Genomic DNA, 10030 nt, shown 5'->3' with positions numbered 1-10030 from the left:
GGGGACCACTCCCCTGGGTAGGACTATATCTCTGTCGGCTCCCGAACGTAAGGGCTCTCCGAGGATTATCCTGTCTGTTTCTCTCACGCAGGTACCGTGTGCCTTCTTCCTCTTCCCGCCGGAGCGGCATTTTCTTGTTAAGAAGAAAGGACGGACTCTGCGCCCCTGCCGTGGATACGAGGGCGGAATGACCATAAACGGTTAAGAATCGTTATCCGCTTCCCCTTATGTCGTCAGCCTCAGATTTTCAGGAGCCAGGTTCTTTACTAAGTGGACCTTCGTAACGCTTACCATCTCGTACGCATCAGAGAGGGGGACGAGTGGAAGACGGGTTTAAACTCGTTGGGCATTTTTGAATACCGGTTCTTGCCGTTCGGTCTCTAATGCCTCCAGCCTGTCTTTCAGCCTTAGCTTAATGATGTACTGAGAACATGCTGAACATTTTGTTTTCGTTTAGCCTTGACGATTATCCGGATTTTTACCGTCAGCTCGAATTCATGTTCAAAGGGGGGCCCACCGATCGACGTGTACTCCAGCGCTTTTAAGCAGAATTGTCTCTACCGTGAGGCTGAGAAGTGCCCTTTCATTGTCTTCCTCTGTCACATTTTCTCGGTTCTCTATGTCCGCTGAGGCATTCAGATGATCCCGCTAAGGTCCAGGCGTCACGATTGGGCCCGTCCTAAAGTCACGTGTCGAGTTGCAGCCTTTCTCGGTTCGCTAACTTTCTATCGGCTTTCATTCGTAATTCGGTCAAATGGGCTGCTCCTCTCACAGCTCTGAACTTCTGTCAAGGACTTGCTTTAAGTCTCCGGTTCCGCCCAGGGAGCTTTTGATCTCCTCAAGAAGCGGTTCTACATCCGCCCTATCCTTGTTACTCCTGACGTCACTAAACAATTCTTCGAGGTTGAACGCTTCAGAGGGGGCGTGAGCCATTCTGTATCACGCTTCCAGTTGACGATTAAGGTCATCCTTGCGCTTACCTTTTCGCCATCGCCGTCGCCATCGCGAACCGCCAACTATGATGTGGTACCGCAACTGCCTCGCCATCCGCTTAGCCAAAGGCGAATGGGACAGTGGTTATGGAGGGGGCGGGACGTCCCTTTTGTCGTTTGACTGACATAAGAACCTTGAAGACATCGTTCGGCCCAAACGGACTTTATTGCACGGTCAAGCTCGTTGAGGCGTTGTTCTTTCGCGTTCATTCAGTGATTTCCTATCGTCCGGGAATAAGAACACCAAGCCTGATGCGATCCCGTCTCTTAGTTCTTCTGTGGCTTCTACCACCCGAGATTCTCCCCGAAGTGGCGTTTGTCCGGTGACTGTCTGGGTAATTGAGAGAACAGGTAAGCAAGCACTCACTCACACTCGTCGCGCGCGCTGTCCTAAACCTCTTCTTCCTGTCTCTACTCGTCTGGCCTGTTCGTTCCAAATCAGGAGGCTCACTCTGCCAGTTACTGCCACCCGGCGTTCGGGGACGCTCTTCTATTCGCCAGGTTTGTGGCCTACCTCAGGAACGGGACACGCGCCGTTCGCGTGGCTGCTTTGTTCGACTGCGCGCAACTAATCAGGTTACTCTCCTTCTGCCGTCGTCTCAGACCGGCCTTCCCTCCTTCCGGACCATGTCTCACAAATCGCCTTAGACTTATACCGGTTGCCTTCGTTGCGGAAGACTGTATTCTTACGTCTTCGATAGGTTCTCTAGCGGCCACATTTCATTCCCCCTCGCTAAGCTCCTTCCGGCAAGGAGACGGCACAACACATCATTGAGAAATGTGTTCAAGAATCATGGCCTCCGTTAGACCCGTTTCAACAGATCGGTCCGCATCACGTCACAGTCTTGGAGGGAGTTCTGTCGTTGATTGCGTGCTTCCGTCAATCTCTCCGGTTTCATCCCCAGTCTAACGCGTCAAGCCAGAAAGCGCCAATCAGTGCGTGCGGTCGCAATTACGCAGCCTTGCGTTTCGAAACCCTGCGTCATGGGCAGAACAGCTCCCTGGCTGAGTACGCTCACAACTCGCTTCCTTCGGTCTCTACCTGGGCTATCCCGTTTCAGAGCTAGTCTGGACAGAAAGAGGCACCAGCCTCCTCTGTTTTCTCCCAGTGCCGAGTTCCAGCGTTCCCTCCGCTAAGCTTTGTCCAACGTTGGAGCGACCTGGAGGAGGGCGTCAGGTCTGCCTTTGCCTACAGGGCGCAGACTGTAGAGCCGAACATAAAGTTAGATAGGATTAAGAGTCCTAGGTATTTTTTGTCGCGGTCAAGATGTTGGCTTTCCACTCGGAACCTTTCCCCTACGACACTTCTCGCCAGATTGCCCGCGGGTCATTGTCCGTTCCGGTCTCTCAGGTCGTCAATCCTGTCGCTGTCGCGAACTGGCTTTCTTCGCACATCTTCGTCGCGGGTCCACCCTGTCTTCCATTGTTCTCTTGTTGTCAAGCCTTTCTTTCGCGCCCCCGTCGTCTCCCCCCGTCCTTTCGAGGGCGCTCCTATTACAAGTAGGAAGATCATGCGACATGCGTTCTCGGGACTGGAGCCACCAAAGAGTACTTAGTGGATGGGGAAGTTACGGTCCTGAGGAGAGGAGTTGGGGTCCATCTCGGGACGTGCTGAACCGTTTCGGTTGATTGATGATTTCCTTCGTTGCCGCCAGGGTTCCTCCTCGAAGTGCCCAGGAGGCGCTCGACGTGAGTGGGGGTACTGTCATGTTTTTGTCAGAAACAGAATATCATGTCTTGTCCCTGTGCTTCCCTCTGCTGGTCTTATTAGGTTCTTTCTCTTTCTCTCTCTCTCTCCTCCTCCCTCTCTCCCCTCCCCGCCTCTCTCTCTTCTATCGTTCCGTCTGCTCCCAGCTGTTCTCATTCTGCCTAACGACCTCATTTACTCTTTCACACCTGTCCCTATTTTGCCCTCTGATTAGAGTCCCTATTTCTCCCTCTGTTTTCCGCTTCTTCCTTGTCGATTCTTGTTTGATGTTTGCTGTTCCTGTGTCCTTGTTCCGCCCTGTCGTGTTCTTTGCCTTTTCAGATGCTGCGTGTGAGCAGGTGTCTATGTCAGCTACGGCCAGTGCCTTCCCGAAGCGACCTGCAGTCGTGGGTCGCGTCTCCAGTCGTTCCTCTCTATTGACGAGAGATTTCAGTTTCCTGTTTGGATTTACCATTGATATATTCCAGGAGAATCATTATTTGTTTAATACTGGTAATAAAGACTCTGTTACTATTACGTCGCTTTTGGGTCCTCATTCACCAGCGCGCGAACCAAACTCCTCACTATCTTTTTATTATTACTCCCCCTCCCTCCTCCCCCTTACCCCTTCCTCTCTCCCTGCCCCTCGACCCCCACGCGGGGCTTCCCTGTCCCTCTCCCAATTTACCCCTTCCCTCTCGCCCCTTGCCCTCTCAACCCTTCCCGCTCCCCTCTCCCCCCCCGCCTCCTTCTCTTCCCCTCTCCTCATTCCCTCTCCCTGTTCTGCCTCTCCCCCTCCCCCTCGCCCTCTCCCCCTTTCCCTCCTCTCCCTCCTTCCAACCTTCCCTCCTCCCCTCTCCCTGCTCCCTTCCCTCTCTCCCCTCTCCCCCTCCCTCCTCTCTCCCTCTCCACCTTCCCTCTCTCCCCCTTCTCCCCCTTCCCTCTCTTCCCCTCTCCCCCTTCCCTCTCTCCCCTCTCCCCCTTCCCCTCTCTCCCCTCTCCACCTTCCCTCTCTCCTTCCCCCCTTCCCTCGCTCCCTAGCCCCTCCCTCTCCCCTCTCTCCCTCTCTCCCCCTTCCCTTTTTATACTCCCCTCCTCACGCTACCCTCTCACCCCTCTCCACCTCCCTCTCTCCCCTCCTCCCTTTCCCTACTCTCCCTCTCCCCTTCCCTCTTCCCTCCCCCCTTCCCTCTACTCTCCCCTCTCTCCCTGCTCCCCTTCCCTTTCTCCCCTTCCCTCACCCTTCCCTCTCTCCCCCTTCCCTCTGTGATGTGATGTGGGGGCCAGTCAGCCTGGTTCACAGAGAGCGAGAGAGTTAATTTCTTTGTTTTATTCTCTGCTATGTTATCGGTTCCTCCAGCAGTCAGAGAGAGCCTCGTCGGACCCCTAAAAGACTGCCAGGCTGCTTGTTAATCATGCCTCTCTCTCTCACTCTCTGCATCCCTCCCTCTCTCTCTCTCATTTGCTTTTCTCTCTCMCTCTTTTTCTCTCTCTCTCTCCCTCCCGTTTCTCTCCGCCTCTCTCTCCGTCTCTCTCTCCCTCTCCCTTTAATCTGGTCCATAGTGGAGAGGGCTGTGTCACCACAGAACCACTATAATACTTTAAAGATATAGCTGGCTGAGTTTCAAATTATACCGGATCTATACTGTATTTATACCCTACAAGCAGAATTTTGACAATATTACCGTTATATCAACACACTCTTTATACCCTATCTTATACTGCACTATTTTTGACCTGAGTATGTGCGCAAATCTCAGATAACAACCTAATTCATTGTACAGATGCCGTATCCTAATTTGATCACCCTGTTGTTGCTGCAATTTTCCAGACAGAATCCAGAAAGAACTCGGACAGAACTCGGGAAAAACACAGAGACAGAACCCAGACAGAACTCAGACTGAGCACGGACAGAACTCAGACAGAATTCAGACAGAACCCAGACAGAACTCAGACTGAGCACAGACAGAACTCAGACAGTACAGTGTCCATATTACGACAGATTCAGTACAGACATGTCAATGAGGAGGAAGAGACTAACTCAGATCAACAGTACTCAGCTCTGAAACATAACTATTTTTGTAAAACAATGGTGGAGATTAGTCAACACTTTTTCATTGGTATGATGCTCTGAAGGGGAGAATCTCAAATGCATTTCCTTGATGATTTATAGCATCATTTCTCCTCGCCTCCTCTCAAAACCCATTGGYTGAGAAGGTCAGAGGMAAGTGAAGGARGCAAGTGTAAAGATCCGAGGAGTCAAGGAAATGCTATTGAGATTCTCCCATCGTCTGAGGAGGCAGATACTTACTTTCCACCCCAGTAGAGCTTGGTGGTGATCACCAGACTGGATCTCCTACAGGAAGACAGGCAGACATAAAGATGTACAGACAGACAGACGGACAGAGAAATTAGACGGAGAGAAAGATAAAGATTAGAAAGACATATGGACACTCTTATCCCACTTAGGTATATAATATCACTTAGGGTATATAATATAATTTAGGTATATAATATAATTTAGGTATATAATATGATTTAGGTATATAATATGATTTAGGTATATAATATAATTTAGGTATATAATATCATTTAGGTATATAATATGATTTAGGTATATAATATGATTTAGGTATATAATATGATTTAGGTATATAATATAATTTAGGTATATAATATAATTTAGGTATATAATATGATTTAGGTATATAATATCATTTAGATATATAATATCACTTAGGGTATATACTATAATTTAGGTATTTAATATCAATAGCCTTCTGGTAGTCTGTCTTTACACTGTAGAGGAAACAGTATTGATCCTTTAGCTTTTTACACATGCTGTTCAAGTATGAAGAAAAGTATTCTGGGAGACTTTCTCAGAACTTTGATAGGATACAGTGTATCAACTCAACTGAAAGTCAAACTCCCCATCGCTCGACTGTTTAATGTTTAATATTTAACACCCGGAGTTGCAGTGGGAGGCACTGAACCGGCGTGAACTGAAGTGCAGTGGGAGGCACTGAACCGGCGTGAACTGAAGTGCAGTGGGAGGCACTGAACCGGCGTGAACTGAACACTGGAGAGTGAAACGTCTATGAAGTGTACAGTGGAGAAATGTAGCAGCGTAAATGTATGAGATCAATACGAGGCCGCCGCCGAGCCTGCACATAGCCAAGAACACTCAACCAACTCTCCTCTGATTGCCATGGTTACTGCTGCAGACCTAGTTAGCTGATTGGTGGATGAGTTATATTGGTGATGGATCTGATATAAAGCTGTGTGTTTTGATTTACAGTAGATTAGCATTTGTTAGCTGTCTCCCAGGCAAAACCACCGCACGCATGTAAGCACGCAACACACACAGGGTGTACACACCCACACACAAATCAAATCAGATTTTATTGGTCACATACACATGGTTAGCAGATGTTAATGCAAGTGTAGCGAAATGCTTGTGCTTCGAGTTCTGACAGTGCAGTAATATCTAACAAGTAATCTAACAATTCCCCAACAACTACCTAATACACACAAATCTAAAGGGGTTAATTAACCSCTTATGCTTACCTTAATTCTAATCGTAACCCTAAACCTAACCCCAAAACTTAAAAAAGCCTTTGTCCTCATGGGGATGTGGGAAATGTCCCAACGAGGGAGAATTTCAGAGGTGGGATCAAGTCACTATTATTCAAGTCACAAGCAAGTCTCAAGTCACAAAGTCCGAGTCTCAAGTCGAGTTCCAAAGTAGAACAGGTCAAGAATCGAGTCAAGTCCAAGTCGAGTCACAAGTTTTCAAGTCAAGTCTCAAGTGTGGTAAAAAAATGATCTATACATGGAAGGACTTGTTCAACAACAAATCTTTGTTTATTTATTAAGGCTACCAGCCAGTCCTTTACATTATTTTGTCTACAACACATTTTGATCAGCCAGTGTAATTGYAAAAGAGGGAACTTGTAGCAGTCATAAGKGCATGAAATCAGCAGAAGGCAGGTTGACGTGCTCAGTGTAGATGTATTTACATGTCTTGGTGATCCAATGGTGAAAGTGCCATATMATACAAAATATACAAGTAGATTTACCAAATATACACAGGCAATAACCTCTGTATCARGCTTAACCYGTCCTACCTGAACGGACACAGGTAGAGRGCAAGACTGTACAGCCTCCCCTTGAGAAACCWAATGGAATCTGTCTAACAGGAGCTCCAACAGGTAGGCCTGCATAATATAAGCACTTGGTACSCAGAACCATACAATTACCCAATTAGCAAATGAACCAGTTCATTGGTTGTTACAATATAAAAGGCAATTTCCACATCCATTGTTACATTCGTCTTAAGACTTAATGATTATTAATGATATTCCATCACCCTGCATACATGGACCAATCATTTTCTCTTATTCAATGTTCTGACTCCAAAGCGTGACGCGCAGGCCACGTCGAATATTTCTACCTCCGACATAACCAGGAAATAGGAACGAAGGGAACCATACATTGATTTAAATAAGCAGAACTTTTACCTCATGGGTCTTGTCAACGTTCATGTGCACTATAAACATTGCGCCCACTCAGAGCAGGGTAAGAAATAGTTGGGTCAATTAAAATGTATCGTAGAACTATCAAACATGAAACTGYCCACGTGTTGCAATAAACKGTACGGGGATGGACTGATGAAACGCTAGCAATTATTGTAGTATTAGATGGAATTGTCACGACTTCCACCCAGGGTGGCTCCCCTGCCTGTTCGGGCCGGTCTACTAGCTGCCATCGAYCCCCTTKTCCTTTTCTGTTTGTTATGTCTTATTGGTTGCACCTGTTTCTTGTTTGAGTTTTGGTTCAGGACTATTTAAGCCGGTTAGGCCCGCCTGCWTTTGTGCGGTCTTGTTTTCTGTTAGTCGAGGTTGGTTGCGTGTTGTGTTCCCTGTCTGTTTGTGTGTTCCCTGTCTGTTTGTGTGTTCCCTGTCTGTTTGTGTGTTCCCTGTCTGTTTGTGCCCAGTTTTGGGTTGGACACTTTTGTTCTCGCCTGTTGTTTTTGGCGTTAATTGTGTATACCGCAATAAAGTTCAGTTTCCCCCATTATCCTCTGCTCTCTGCGCTTGACTCCCTACCCACCACTCCTGGCTRTGTGACAGGAATATAGATTTACCACAAAAGCCTATGTATTTAAATGTGTGAAAGCAACAGCAAATATTTCAAAAAGAGAGACAAAAAGCACTCCACTGGAAGGAGTTTGGAGAGCACAATAGAAGCCCCTGGCCTATAGTGCGTCTTTGCCACAGTAATAATTAATTTGAACAAAATCCAAATGCAAGCTTCATAACTAAATGATCAATTTCAAGCAATTGTTACACACCAAAAGACCAGTAAGCCTATTCTAGTAAGTGTTGCCCCAATGCTGGTGAGCTTGCAAATTAAACAGTTATCATTGTTGATCATCAAACATCGCCATCCGTTTTGTCACCAAAGCCCCATATACTACCCACCACTGCGACCTGTACACTCTCGTTGGCTAGCCCTCGCTTCATACTCGTCGCCAAACCCACTGCTTCCAGGTCTCTACAAGACCCGCTAGGTAAAGTCCCCCCTTATCTCAGCTCGCTGGTCACAATAGCAGCACCCACTTGTAGCAACGCGCTCCAGCAGGTATATCTCTCTGGTCACCCCAAAACCATATTCTTCCTTTGGCCGCCTCTCCTTCCAGTTCTCAGCTGCCAATGACTGGAACGAACTACAAAAATCTCTGAACTGGAAACACTTATCTCCCTCACTACTTTAGCACCAGCTGTCAGAGCAGCTCTAGATTACTGCACCTGTACATAGCCCACTATAATTTAGCAAACAACTACCTCTTTTCCTACTGTATTATTTATTTATTATTTTGCTCCTTGCACCCCATTATTTCTATCTCTACTTTGCACATTCTTCCACTGCTAAATCTACCATTCCAGTGTTTTACTTGCTATATTGTATTTACTTCGCCACATGGACTTTTTTGCCTTTACCTCCCTAATCTCACTCACTTGCTCACATTGTATATAGACTTATTTTTCTCCTGTATTATTGACTGTATGTTGTTTTACTCCATGTGTAACTCTGTGTTTGTTGATGTGTCGACTGCTTTGCTTTTATCTTGGCCAGGTCGCAATTGTAAATGAGAACGTGTTCTCAACTTGCCTACCTGGTTAAATAAAGGTGAAATAAATAAATACATTTAAAAAAAGATTGGAGCTGCATATTATATATTATTCAATTCTCTCGTCCTACAATTTGACGTTTGTGCTGCACCCGATCCTATAGGCTTGTACACTACAGCAAATATCAATCTGTTCAACCAGCTCACCGACTATGTAGTTTACAGTTTGAGTGCCGGGTGTGCGTTTCACTAGTCAATCTGTTCACTTAGTTCACCGACTCTATGTAGTTTGACAGTTTTAGTGCCGGTGTGCGTTCACGATCAATCTGTTTTTGTTGTTTTGTTGTTTTGTTGTAACGGCGATGCTGGGCTACTGTGTCTAGCTGAGTGTAGAGTAATCCACGAGACTGTGCACATAAGTGATGAAAAACATGACAAAAACCTGGCCAGATCATTTCAAGTCATCGCCTCAAGTTAAAGTTGAGTCCCATTCTTGAGATCCAAGTCAAGTCCAAGTACTTTTATTTTCTATCAAGCGAGTCTGAAGTCATTAATTTGTGACCCGAGTCAGACTCGGTCAGGTATGTGACTCCAGTCCACAACTCTGGAGATTGTCTTGTTTTACTATCTTGTGGGGACGCGCTGCACGCCAACGCACACACACACACGCACGCACGCACGCATACACACTACACACACACAACACACACACAACAACACACACCACAACACCACACACACACACACAACACACACCACACACACACACACACACACAACACACACACACCACACACACACAACACACACAGTTTAAAATGATACATTACCTCCAGCACTTTTTCTTGATGATGTTCCCCAGGATTATCTCAGCTTGTAATAAAGCAGGAGATTAACTGTTGTGTGTGTGTGGTGTGTGTGTGTGTGTGTGTGTGTGTGTGTGTGTGTGTGCCATAGATCTGCACCATATAGCTCTGATTAATTGTAGAGTCACCCAGAGGTCTATACTGTTGTAGGTGGTTGCTCCACACTGGTAGGTGATGAGCTGAGATTTCCTCACAGTTCTGAGGCGCTAAAGGTTCTGAGGCGCTAAATCCAATCCACTATTGTGGAAATCAGTCCAAATAGGTAGAAACCAAAAGTCACAGTTTACTGTGTTAAAAGTCATTCAGGGAGACGGCACGTGTTTCATACTGTATAAAATAAACTGCTCTACAT

The 10030-nt window shown here is 46.6% G+C and overlaps 1 long non-coding RNA gene across 1 annotated transcript in view; it reads right to left on the bottom strand.

Annotated features, from left to right (window-relative positions):
• The window catches only part of LOC112078241 (uncharacterized), a 12902-nt gene extending 3214 nt beyond the window's left edge, over window positions 1-9688 (bottom strand). The window contains exons 1-2 of the long non-coding RNA XR_002895632.1: window positions 9643-9688; window positions 4991-5035 (exon numbers count right to left, since the gene is read on the bottom strand). This is a non-coding gene — a long non-coding RNA (uncharacterized lncRNA). The remainder of the gene's footprint in view (window positions 1-4990; window positions 5036-9642) is intronic.
• Between the last annotated feature and the right edge of the window lie 342 nt (window positions 9689-10030).

This window comes from Salvelinus sp. IW2-2015, unplaced genomic scaffold (genome assembly GCF_002910315.2).
Source record: "Salvelinus sp. IW2-2015 unplaced genomic scaffold, ASM291031v2 Un_scaffold5437, whole genome shotgun sequence".
Taxonomy (NCBI): domain Eukaryota; kingdom Metazoa; phylum Chordata; class Actinopteri; order Salmoniformes; family Salmonidae; genus Salvelinus; species Salvelinus sp. IW2-2015.
This window is presented reverse-complemented; position numbering and strand designations above follow the sequence as displayed.